Source organism: Dendrobium catenatum, unplaced genomic scaffold, assembly GCF_001605985.2.
Source record: "Dendrobium catenatum unplaced genomic scaffold, ASM160598v2 fragScaff_scaffold_1024, whole genome shotgun sequence".
Taxonomy (NCBI): domain Eukaryota; kingdom Viridiplantae; phylum Streptophyta; class Magnoliopsida; order Asparagales; family Orchidaceae; genus Dendrobium; species Dendrobium catenatum.
The window spans coordinates 3,618,462-3,632,461 of NW_021319486.1; the positions used below are offsets into that span (position 1 = coordinate 3,618,462).

General features: G+C 33.2%; 1 long non-coding RNA gene across 1 annotated transcript; it reads left to right on the plus strand.

The window, feature by feature from the left end:
* Positions 1-10,568, plus strand: LOC114580452. Its single transcript, XR_003701852.1, has 3 exons — positions 1-242; positions 973-1,132; positions 9,783-10,568. It is a non-coding gene; the product is annotated as an uncharacterized LOC114580452 (long non-coding RNA).
* The last annotated feature ends 3,432 nt before the right edge of the window (positions 10,569-14,000 follow it).

Sequence of the window (14,000 nt, forward strand, 5' to 3'; positions counted from 1 at the left end):
AGTGTGCCTAAACCGTTATGCCAAAGATCTAGGATGAAAAATTTCTCAAGCATGTATTACTTTCACCCTTTCTTATTAAATGCATTTTTTATCACTTCCCATATTAAGATGTTAAATACTGTAGAACCATATGGAAAACCTATGTCTTCCAACACTATGAGTTTTAGAGGTTTGCAAGCATGAATGCTTCTGATCAACGGAACTGAAATTTATATCTCCAACGTCAGATCTGCACTAAACAGGTTATCTTCTCTTTGAAAGTTTCATATATCTTCCATTATTCTATCATTTCACATAGGATTCCCGCTCATGGTACCTTGGAACCTTTCCTATCTAACCCTAAGAGATCGCCACAAAGGTTACTTGGTGGCTTGCACTAAGACAGCACTAAGAGATAATGAATACAGTCCAGTTTGCAGTTAAGGATCATCTCTGATTCACAGCTAGCATATGTTTGTGGGAATCAGCTCCTTTAAAGCAACCTTACATTCAAAAAATAGATCTCCATGAAAATTTAAAGACATCTTTTCCAATTGTCCCTTGAAGGGATATGTCACTGCATAAACAGATTTCCCTCCAAGATAATACGATCACCCTAAGTTATAGAAGTAGGAGAACATGCTAGCTATAAATCTTAGTGCACTGTACACTAGAATATAAACCATGATAACACAGCGACTCTATTCTAGATTAATTTACCCAGATGATAGTGCATGCTTCCAATATTTGATCCTTCACATGTAATAACTACAAGCATAAGATAAACAATTTTCTTTTGCAGGATGACTTCATTCATACAAGTTTTGGAATGACCTAAAGATTTTATTATGATATTGGTCCAAGAGAATCAGTGCTAAAAATGAAAAATAATTTCACAAACATGATCATTTATTCTCCAAGAAGTGCCTGATTTGAAGCTTCTAATATGCTCAATTTTAATTTTCCCTGAAACCCAATTATAGTTTCTTGCAGTGGCTCATTAGATGATGGATTAGCATTAGAAGAACATACCACTGCCTCTTGGAGCCGAATGATCCAGGTACCGGGAGGGAGGAAAGCGGCAGGTAGCAAGGCATAACCGGCATAAGAATACCAAAGCATCTCCTGGTGTTTTATCCATATGCTAAGTGAAGTTATTTCCTTGTCTGCATTATCTCTCTCTCTCTCTTTTCTGAAAGGATGCTCTTTTCATTTTTCTCTAATAATTATTTTCTTCTCTAAACTTGCGTATGAGAACCCAAAAATATACTACAAATCTTTTTTAGATCTATATACATAGTTATTTATGAACTCAAAACTTATCACATTTGTGAATCTGAATTACAACTGTGAGACTTACTGAAGCTCCACAACAGAAGTACCAAAATACTGAAATAGTTTTCAATTTGAGTTCCAGGTTGGCTAGAGCATATAATTACTTCTAGGAAATCAAGCTTCAAACGCTCATCAGACCTATGGTTCAGTCCTTTTACAACATTCTGACAATAGCAGATATATGAATATATATACTAGTTATTCTTTACCAGTTCAGGCAAGGTAGCGTAACAAATCCACCAGGCGCCTCAAAGATAACTACTTTCTCACATCCTTAACAGAAATAAAAGAAAACTGAAATGACACTCAAGGGCCTACATGCTTAAGGTTGGTTAATTCCCAATGGATTCTTCTATCCACTCAAAATAGTGGATTCTGTACTTTGTAAATATTCAAATGAATTCAGATGCATCTGTGTCTCTTAAGGAGTGAGACTTTCAGATTTTCTTGGAAAGCTTAACTTTATATGCCTCACAATGCATATGTTCAGATAACGATGCCCCTTATATTTGGGAAAATATGCGCATAAATTCATTTAGGAAGAAAACACCTGTATATTGAAATATGAAAGATACTCCCTCATATTAAAAAGAACGTTCTAACATAACTATAGCTCAAACTTCTCACTTCTAAGCATCTTTTGTGGCAATCTTAAAAAACGTTTGATCGGACTATAACTCTCATTGTATCACATTTATTTCAAAGCTTTCAGCAACCAATATCAAACCAACCCTTCCAACATTAGTAAGAAAAGTTAATGTCAATATATATTCTTTTAAGATTAGAATGTATTAGCCGTCTCTACCAGCAGTGAATGTCTTAGGTTATAGTAGAAAAAAGATGAAAGGTAATGTTTTCTAAAGCTAGTTTCGATCAGGAGCTTTTTGGACATCAGGCTAAAATCCTAGATTTGAAAACAAACATCAAGCAAGTTTGAAAAGTTTTGTACCCATAATATGAGGCTCGAATTAAAGTTCAAATATGGTGTTCAAACCTTATCCAAACCTGGTTTGAAGCATAAAATTTAGGTTTGAGTCATATTTTGTGTTCAAACCTTATTTAAATCTTATTCGAACTTCTATTTCAAATATAAGGTTTAATCATTATCTTCAAAACAAAAGTTTGAACAAGGATAGAAAAAGTTCTAACCTTCTTCAATCTTCAAACCTAGAGTTAGACCAGTAGCTTTGAAACTGAGGTTTGAATTCAAACCTTTTTTGAATCTCGTTTGAACTGAGTTTGAACCAAGTGTTTGATCATTTGCTTTAGAGCAGAGGTTCATGCCTAAGGATTCAACTTTATTTTTTCCCCTTATCTTGTTTGATTTGTTTTGTTATGCATACAGATATCCAAACGAGTTATTTCGTTGAAGAAGCATTACATTGACAAGGTCACATATAAAAGTAGAGTGATAAAGAAAATGATCAAGCAGTTTGAAAGTTGTGCTCTTTTTGAAAGAGTCAAGCAATATAGACCTTGAAGATACCTTTATGGATTGCAGTATTTGAGTAGATAACTGGTTTAGGATTTGGTGAATATCCTAATGATGAGTGTGGAGATGAGCAGGAGCAGAAGGCTCATTGAGTATTATCTAAACGGAAACAACTTTAAGAATACAAACCTTGAAGATGCATTTATGGAGTGCAGCGTTTGAGACACTCGTTTGGGATTTGGTCAATATACTAGTGATGAGAAGTGCGGAGATGAACAGGAGCAGTGCGCTCTGAGAATTTTATGAATGATAACAAATTTAAGAATATATAGACCTTAAAGATGCCTTCATGGAGTACAATGTTTAAGAAATGTCTAGCTGTTAGGTCTACGTTTTATTATTCATGGGATTCTCCTCAATCATGAAAATAACAGTATTACTTTTATTGGGATGTTAGCACTAGTTAAAGAGGAGGTAGAATTCTATGAATGTGTATGGGGAAGGATGTCATTGGAGAAGCAAAGAATTAAATGGATAAACAAGGATATTATGCACATTGAGGATAATATCTTGAAGGTGGAAAAGACAACTAAAAAGAAAGCCCCAACCCATTGCACTATCAGTGGATTTTCCATATAAATACAATATTATTTTAAGAAGTCATTTCAAAGCAGGAGAAGACCTATACTAAATTCCATAGAGAGAAAGCCCTTAAAGATGTTTAAACTATAATAGCAACAAAGTGTTCATAAGCAAAATTTGTAACTTCTCACAAATAAAGGTTACATGCAAATTATTGTATTTTAAGGATTAATTTAGATTAATTAGTAGTGGCAACAAACTTTAAATATTATATTATTTTTTTATGTGATTGTTAACCATAAACTGGTACACAGCTGATGAGGAAGATTTCTACAAATCTATTGTGCATACTACTCCTAACTAGAATTGTTGAGAAGAGATTGGAACACATTTTTCAGGAGAGTTGGTGATCATATTGAAAAGGTGTATGGAGGGAAAAACATGGATGAGTACATGCCTTCCTCTACTTAGTTGCAGAAATTATTATTATAGTTGGGAGCTGAAGAATAATCAATTTATATTTAGATCAGAAAGATGATCTCTTATTGATTTTGTATATAGGTGGAATAAAGGTGTAGGAGTGGATTGTGGTATACAAGTGAGCGTGGAAGAAATTGTTATTGAATCTACCATAGTCATACTAAATCGGATGATAATATGGTGAAGGAGGCTAAGGATACTAACCCATCTATGCAATGTGTAAATAAAGTTGATGTAAAGTTTATATAATTTAAAAGTGGGGTGTAATATGACAAATTTCTAATAGGAGAATTCATAGATCCATAGGAAAAATAGCATAAGTTAATGGATCCATGTGTCATTGATCTTTTTTGCCCAATATATGAATAATAATTATCCTACTTCAAAGCTTGAATGACAGACAAAATAGACTAACTCTAATAAAAAGGAAATTAGAGTAAGAAATGGAAGTTGGTCGTGTCTTCGACAGTTAAATATACATGGCCATATAGTAGGTAAAAATTATACTAGTTTATATTTAAATAATAACTTTTGAACCATATAAATGTATTGTGTTGCTTACGATATTTCAATATTTTTTGCAGCACATAAATTGTTTGTGTTATTTATTAATAAGCGGGTATGGCACTACCCAAAGATTAATGGATCAACTATCATTGTTTTCAATAAGTTAATTGATTAGTATTGCACATTAGCAGTCTTTGAATACATGAAGCAGAAGAATAAACATGAGAGCTTCAAGTGGCCTTCATCTGTGCTGAAGTATGTCATTGTGGATGAAGCAAAGTTCTTAAGTCATGGATAGATGCAAATCTCATATATAATCAAATGAACGAGAACAAAATTAATTGGATAATATGTGAGATTTTATTGACTGCCAAAACTATGATGTTATATGTCATGCCCTATGACGTCTCCTTGTGGTCAGACAAAAGGCATAAAAAAAATATAGATACAACTTAACTAACAAATACATGTCTGATTTGAAGAAATTTAACTATCAACACAAATAAATTGAGCGGAAGCATTTTCAAAATTTTTCATTCAATTAACTACATAACTTGTAATAAATATTAGTATTCATTGTATAATATTTAAATTTTCATCATACACATACCTAATCAGAATTCACCTTACAATAAATTTATATACAAAAATAAGAACCGATCAAAACATGATTCTTATTCAAGTCCACTTTGACTTTTCTTTTACCCGAAGTAACATTCAACATAATATCAGGTGAACTTAGAGCTCAACAAGATAAACAACTCTAATATAGAATTTAAATATCATATGAATTAAATTATAATCATTAACTAGTCTAGTGAATTGCCCATAATTCATTAGCAATCTATTCATATACATGACCTTTCTTAAGCTTATTCAATTTAATTTTTGAACATTTGGGGTATACATCATTCATTTTCATTTATTGGAACATTAAAAACATACACCTCTCATTTTAAATATATTAATAAACTTTATAATTTAATATAAAGAACATTTCAATATATATATATATATATATATATATCTTACCCAAATAATAATCAACCACAGGATAAGTTACCTCCAATCACCTCAATAATTTGTGCTTATATAAACACCTTATTAAATGTACATATCTCAATTTATAAAACTGTCTTCTCAATTCATATTAAATTAAAAAAAAAAACTCAATATTTATTTACCTCAAAATATTTTTTTCTCATGCACTCCTCAAAGCCTATTACTTCGAATTTTATTTATTTATTTTTGCCTATTACTTCGATATGATGTCAATTCAATGAAGAAAAAAAAAATAAACAAAAAAATAAAATAAAATCAAAATTTCTAAAATAAACCTTACTTTCCATATCTTCTTTCTATGGCTTTTGATCTCACGGCCTGAAGTTGTTCTTAGTTTGCTTTTTATGGGAAAATGAGTAGGCATTGCCTTAGTGCTTTTATAGCTACGATGCACAGACATGAACACGGTGACACGGATACAACATGACATGGACACGAGACACATCAATCATTGAAAATATAGGACACGGATATGAGTTGGACACGACATTATAATTTTTATTTTAAAATATTATATTAAAATTGAATAAGTTTAATTTTAAAAATAATAAGTCATTTAACTAGAATTTGTGCATAAAATGATTAATATTAGGATATCGAGAGTCGGGCGTCAATGTTGTGTATCAGGCAATGAGAGAGATGATGACAATACTGTTGAGAGTTGGGCATTGATGTTATGCAGTACAACAGTAGGTATAAGATGTTGATGTCGAGAGGATATCTGTCATCGATGTTGAAAGGGCATTGGTCATCAATATTAAGATGACGTCGGACAAAAATGAGCAGTCAAGTAATTGGTGTATAAATTGCTAGTGTCAAGCATCAATGTCAAGACAATGTTAGGCATTGAAGTTGATATGGTTTTGAAATGTTGATGTTATAAAGACGTCAACAGTTGATGTTGTGATGGCATTGAGTATTATTGTGAAACCAAAGTCGTTATCCGTCAAAAGGAAATGAAAATGAAAACATTCAATGAATGAAGTATTAAGTGCGGACGATTGATTTGATGTTGTCGAGAGGAAATAAGAAATTTAGTTTTTATATTTTAAATAAATAAAAAATTTTAAATACAATAAATTATTTTTAAAAAAAATTCATAAAGTATTTAAGATAGGCATGTCTAATTTATATTTAATATTTTTTTAATCAAACATGTTTTCGATGTGCCTAACACATCGAAGGTGTGTTGGACAAGTGTCGTGTCGGATACGTGTCGGACATTACACGCCTCCGTGAGGAGAAACGTCAGTGCATCATAAGCTTTTAGCAATTAGCTTTTAAACTAAGTAATTTACCTATTAAATTTAAAGCGTTAAAACAAATCACAATCATTCATATCCATTCATTTCAAATCGGTCAATGCATGTCATTTTTACTTAAATAGTCAAAATCTCAATTCAATGCTACGGGAGGATTGTTTGGATGAATGGTGAATTAGATGTATGAACAGTGTTATTATTATAACTCAGGTTTAAATAATTTAAATTATAAAACAATTTACTTAAACCAATATCTTTATATATAATAATTGCCTAAATGTGTGCATATATATAATGATCCTAAACAAATATAAGATTTTATAAAAAAAGTATTAGTCATTTTTGAGAGATGTGAAAAACCAAGCATACAAATTTTAAATGAATCTTGACATTTACCATTTCAAAATTTTGAATATTACAAATCTGGACTCCTTTCTAAAATTTTGCCCCCAAATTTCACTTCCTTCATAAACTATCAAACAAGTGGGGGAATTTTTGTCGCATATCTTCCTCAATTCCCTGAGTTGCTTCTTTTTTTTAAAAAAGCTTCCACTTTACTTTCATCATAGGAATTTTTCTACTTTTTGTATTTTAATATGAGAAAAAGATCAAAATGGTCCATTAACTCTTTATTATTTTTTAAGACTATTCTCTTAACTCTTTAGGAGGGACCAAAATGATCTCCAACTCTTTTGGGGACCGTTGATCCCTCAACTCTTTAAAATGTGACTATTTTGGTCCTCCCATTAACTTTTAACAGAAAATCAAATGTCCCAAGCAAAAAAACATTAATACAGAACCTACAACTTTCATTATAGATAGCAATGAATCGTTGAAACCCTCGAACGCTCTAGGAGCATGAAAACCCTAGCAGTATTGTATAGCGGCGTCGACTCCCACATCCTGCAACGCAACTGGCGTCGACCTCAAATTCAACCCCCAGCGTTTGAAACCACTTAAATAAGAGAAGCTAAACTCTTAAATAATGAGGCACTTTTTGGTGTAATTGTTGAAATTCCATTAAAAAACTTCACAGTTAAGCATGCTCATCCTGGAGAAATCCTGGGATTAGTGACCTCCTAGAAAGTTACACCAGCAGGGCAAAACCAATAGTTAAGGCCAAAGCAGACAAGATCTCAATAGTTAAGGCTATTACAAATGGTATCGAAGAAATACACCAATAGGAAAATGGAAACTAAGTGTCAAACAAGCAAAGTGCTACGCCATGGGAGACATCTATTGAATCCTGTATGGAACAAAGTGCTATGTGGCAGAAGTCACCGCTTGAACCTATCTACCTGGTGGATGATTCTAGGATAAAAATACTGACGAGAATGTCATTTACTTAAGTGGGAAATATTGTGAAATCCCTTAAGTAAAAGAAACTAAACTCTTAAACATCGAGCTATCTTTTGGTGTAATTTTTGGAATTTCTTTAAGAAACTCCACAGTTGAGCGTGCTCATCCTAGAGAAATCCTGGGGCGGAAGACATCCTGGGAAGTTTACACCAACAGGATAAAACTGTGAGGTCTTTAGGCCAAAGCGAAAAATATCTCGATAGTAAAGAGTTTGGGTTGTTACACGGCATCCCGCATCACATGCATCAACTACCACATCCTGCAGCCCTAGCAAGCATCCATCGATCGAGTTGTGAGCATCGCATCTACCACCATGTTCCAAAGCCCTAGCGAGCATCCATCGATCGACCAGTGCGTATCGATCGCACCGAGCACCAGATCCCGCACTAGCGAGCTTCATTCGATCGATCAGGGATCATCGTTTGCGTCAATATAGCAGGTCTCACAGGTATATGATTTTTATTCACTTTTTTATTTGCTCGAGAGGCTTGTATTACAGTTAATTTTGATTATACCTTTCCACTACAGACATTTTGCCATGGATTTGTCGTTGTTTACCTCACCTACCTTGCCCACTTCTCCTGAGCAAATAGACACATAGTTGAATATTATCGAACGACAAGGAGAGGTATAATTCTAATTAACTTGATATTGCAAATTTGATTATTTATTTTTCTTTACATTTGATAACTTTTATAAATTTTACAATAGGAAAAAATAAAGGTAACTAAGAGGCAGGAAATCAAAAGAAATTGACAAAGTTTCGTTAAGCTTTTTAGTAAAAAAAAACTTATTTTTAAAGTTTCAACTTAAATTTTAATAAAAGTGATGTAAATTATATAAGAAATACCAACTGAGTGGCTTGAAGATTCAAATTTCTCACAATTATTCGGTGGTTTAACTGAGATAAATGATATTAACAGTAATGTAGAGGTAGAGATGGTGATGCTAATAACGATAGTGATGAAGTTGATGTTGATGACGACGATGATGTTGATGATTGGTTTAAGTGTGCAAAAAGTCAAACTTAATGGAAAACAAATCATTTCAAATATTGAAGAAAACCCTACTATATGATAGTGACTTATATGAGAAGTTATGAATGTAACATAAAACCTTTGAATGATGTTAATGAGCAGCCAATAAGTAACATGATATCACCATTGCCACCAAGGTATAATAAAGCAAAGAGGTGCGGGGCATTGAAGATGCAAAGAAGAATTATCGATGAAGAAGCAACAAATTCACTCTAAAAAAAGTTAGAAAGAGCCAATGTGAAGCTACATTGTGGTAAATATAGACAAAGTGGATACAATAGCATAACTTGTGATAAGAGAAGGCATACTGAGGAGGGACATAGAGAAGTTCAGGAAATTGTTCAACCATTGATTAAGATGATTTGTCATATCATCCCATCAATTTTAGTAACATTGATAATGATTTTCATTTAAAAATGATATTTTCTAAATAACCTTTGGAGCAGTTGAAGAGTCAACCACAAACTAAACCTGCTTTGAAAATTCTTACTCAAGAATCATCCAATACAAAACTTTTAGTATGTTGATTTCAATTTTTTTCTTAGTATATAACTTGTTTTTGCTATGTGAATCTAATAAAATCTCGTTTTTTCATAGGTTTACACCTCTAGAGGAAAAAAAAATCTCATTGAATGAAGCTTTTGAATGTAATCAAGAGAATAAACGGATTTACATTTTGTTGTTTGCTTTGATAATAGTTATTGATTATAGTTTATAATGTTTAATCCCTTTGTTAATTTTTTACAGATTGATGGTTTGGTACTAGAGAGCTTTGGAGCAAAGGAAAAGACTTAACATAATATCAAGGATTTATCCAAATTTTATCGTTGGTCCAAGTGCATATCTTTTTGCTTTCAACAATGGGGTTGAAGATGTGAACATAATACAGCTTAAAGCATGGGAGATGGAGAAACCTTTGATGAATGAAATTTAACTATTCAAAGTTAACAACATATGCTTCTTTAAATGCATTTTTGCTTTTACTTTTTTTTTTTTTTCTTTTGTATGCTTCTTTAATCTACAATGTCTGTAATAAAATAATGGATTTATCTAGTAAAACATTGAGAGAGTTTTTAATTCCCATTTTTTTTTTCATTTCCATGTAATTATCTTTGCTTAGCTGCTTCAAAATTAAAAAATTATGTATTGGAGTGTGCAGGTTGAATTTTTTTTGCACGGCTCTTTCTGGATGAACAAGAAAAATCATGATTAACGTGAGGAGTAACGAGAGACACTTACAGCCACATTTGGATTAAATCATTGAATTTGAGCCCTAGAGTATTATTGATTTACTAAAAACTTTTTGATCATTTTGATACAAAAGGATCTGCATATGATATTTATTGAGTTAGAGAAATCATATGCAAATAATTGTTATCTTATCAAACTAAAGAAATATTATGATTAACTTTTCAACTTAGTCATAAATATTTTACCGATCATATTTTTATAAATATGACTAATTTTTTTTAATTAAAATTAAAAATATTACTAATTTCTTTTATTAAAGGAAAAAAACAACAATAACAACAATAATCCTTTACCCCATTATGTGAGGTCGGCTACATAAAAACTTTTCTCCATTGTACCATATTAAAAGCTAAATTCCTATTTAAATCTAATAAAGAAAAGTCATTTATAATATTTTCTAACCAAATCTTTTTAGGTCTACCTCTATCTTTCTTAACATAAGTCAAATCTAATACATTTGCATTCCTAATCGGCTCATTAGAAAGCCACTGTTTTGTGTGACTAAAGCATCTAAGTTGACTCTCTCGAATCTTGTCTACTGGAGCTACTCCATGAAAGTTCGATAAGCATGTTAAGCTTAAGTGAACTTATCCTTAGGCATACCAAGATGGGTGAATTGGTGAACTTAAAAAAAATTGTTTACTTCAAAAAACAAAGATGATATTTTTGAATTTTTCAATTATTAAAAATAACAACTTTTATTTGATGACGAAGCAAATAATTTTATCAAATATTAAACCATAGCTTAAAATTGCGCAATTCGAGGAGCGCCTTTGCGCAATTTGCTCCAAAATAGCCTCAAAGCCTAGGCAATTCTCAGGAATCATGAGGTGTACGCCTTAGGTGGAGTGAGGCACGCCTCACTAGCATTATTGCACAATTTCCTTTGAGGCGTACACCTCTAATATGGGGGCCCACTTACTTAAAAAACCTCTTAAATTCTTCCTTATACCCACTTACCCGACCGAAGACGTCAACCGAAGCCGCGCAGGAAGCACGCAGACACCCGATCCGGCTCTCCCGCACATTTTCACCGGCGCCGCCTCTCGGTGGTGAGTCTTTTGTTTCCAGCCGCCCCTCTACATCACTTCTTCAAGTGTTCTTAGGATTTTTTTTTAAGTTTAGGGTTTAATTTTTCAACTTATAGGAAAGCTAGGGTTTTAATTTTTTTGAGTTTGTGTTTTATTTTGCATTTGTGCTTTAGGAAACATGGTTAGGGGCATGAAAAAGACAAATACGTCATTGCGACGTGACCCTTCTTGGAAATACAATGTGCAAGTTGATGTAGGAGGCGGCGAGAAGACATACGTGTATTTAATATGTAATTTTTGTGATAAGGTGGTGAAGGGAGGAGTAACTCACATGAAGGAACACTTATTCGACTCACATAAGAATGTATCACCTTGTGTGAATGTTTCGGATAAGGTGAAGGAAGAAATTACAACTTATATGAAAAAGAGGACCACAACCAAACATTTACAACATGAACAATTTGATGAAAGGGTCGAACATGGTGCTTACTTCGGGAGCGAGAGTAGAAAGGGCTCTTCCTCCACTATACATAATAGATGTGCACGAGATCCTATGGACCAATATATGACTAATCTAGGTGAGGATAGAAAACAAGCACAGATGATGCCTGCAGCTGGTACCAGAGCGGGTCAACAGCAGGTTTGCATGGATATTAACAGATTTTTTTTTTTGAGAATGTCATATCATTTAATGTTGCGACATCACCGGCCTACTTCAATATGCTGCGGTCTATAGGGTTGTATGGGAGAGAGTTTAATATGTTCTTTCTGATTTGTACTTTGGGAGTTTTGATAGACTTATATTTTGTGGTTCTGTACATTCGGGCATGATTTTATTGCATTTATTTTCTTACTTTTCACTAATTTCACTTTCCATTTAGATGTTTTTTATTATATGATAGAATCTTACTATTATTTGCCTGCTAAAACCCTTAAATTTTCATTTACGCAATTCTTCGTCCGTGAGGCGTAATCGTCCGTGAGGCTTACGCCTCACACCGCCTCGAGGCTTATTTACGCAATTTTAAACCTTGTATTAAACCAATGATGGTGATATTCTAATTAACAGAACAAAGCATTAATCATCGATTTTCACCAAGTAGTTTTCATTGAAATAATGTGCAGAAAAAGTAAAATGCGAAAGTAGAAAATAAGAACAAACACACCAGAGATTTATAGTGGTTCGGCAAATAATGACTTATGTCCACTCCTCGGAGTCCTCCGCTCCTAGTATTGCGCGATCATTATAGTGTCTCTACTTTTGCCCCTACACCAAGGCGGACAAGTTCTTGCACAAATCACTTCCACCAAATTCAGTGCGGCAGAGAACCAGAAGCTTTGTCACCCTCCTCTTGACAGTAGCAGACCTTCAATCGTTTTTCTCCCTCCTAGAGACGGCAAAGAATCTCAATTTCCTTTCTCACCCTCTTGGTGATGGAAGAGAATCACAAACTCCTTTCTCACCCTCCTAATGATGGCAAAGAACTACAACTTATTTCTCACCCTCCTGGTAATGACAGAGAACCACGAACTCCTTTCTCACCCTCTTTGTGTTGGCAGAGAACCACATCCTTAAGCTGAAGAATTTCTTCTAAGAGCCACCCAAGAAACTTAGACAGACACTTGGAGGAACAAGATAAGGCATTTTCTTGGAGCAACCATGTGAACCCCTCATACTACTTCTCTCTTACACACAAACTCTCCTTTTTTTCTTCTCAAAGCTCTTCTAAATCTTCTTCTCCAAGCTCCCTCTCAAGAACACTGTAGCCAAAGATCTCTTCTAAATCTTCTTCTCCAAGCTCCCTCTCAAGAACACTCAGTAGCCAAAGATCTTAAAACAAGTCTATTGAGAGATTAAATACAATGTCTCACAAAAACTCCTAAAATTCAATTATACTGATACTGATTGTAGAGTATGATCCAAGATCATACGGTACGATTAGCTCAAATCACCCTAATAATACTGTACCAATTGTGGAGCGTTGTACAATCAGTTTAATGTATTGCACTGATAGTCCAATATAATATAAAAGGTCATCCATTACGATTAGTCGAAACAACATGGTTTATCGTCTTGTACGTTTGACAACTATAAATTATCGTCCCGTGCAGGGATTTGGTTGTACAGTATGATTGGCTCCAATCGTCCAGTACGATTGGCTCCAATCGTCTAGTACGATCTGCTTGGTCAAATTAACCAAAATTGTTTCCCTAATTCTAGGATTAATTTTGGCAAAGTTATAATTAGATCGTACAGTACCATACCTATCATACAACATGATTAGTACAAAATTTAAATTTCAAAATATTGCCTAACATGTGATTGGCAGTTGGGATCCTGATTTCAATTGATCTCTTGTACGATATGTATTGTGCAGAACGAATAGTTCAAATTGCATTAATTATCACAATTAGCCATTTTGATGATTTTTTGTATTAGCATATCGTATAGTATGATATGGATCATATAGTATGATTAGTTTAGAAAATTTAATTTCTAATTTTGTTACTAACTCACTCTCTTGAGTGACTGTGTGCATGGTCACCAAGCTTAGTACTCACCAAATACATAATTTGACTAAAGAAATGTAGAAATAACAAAAAGTAAAATTACAGACTCTCCATACATTTTAATCCTATCCTACCTAGTCTATACGATGGACCTGAAATATTGGTGCACAAG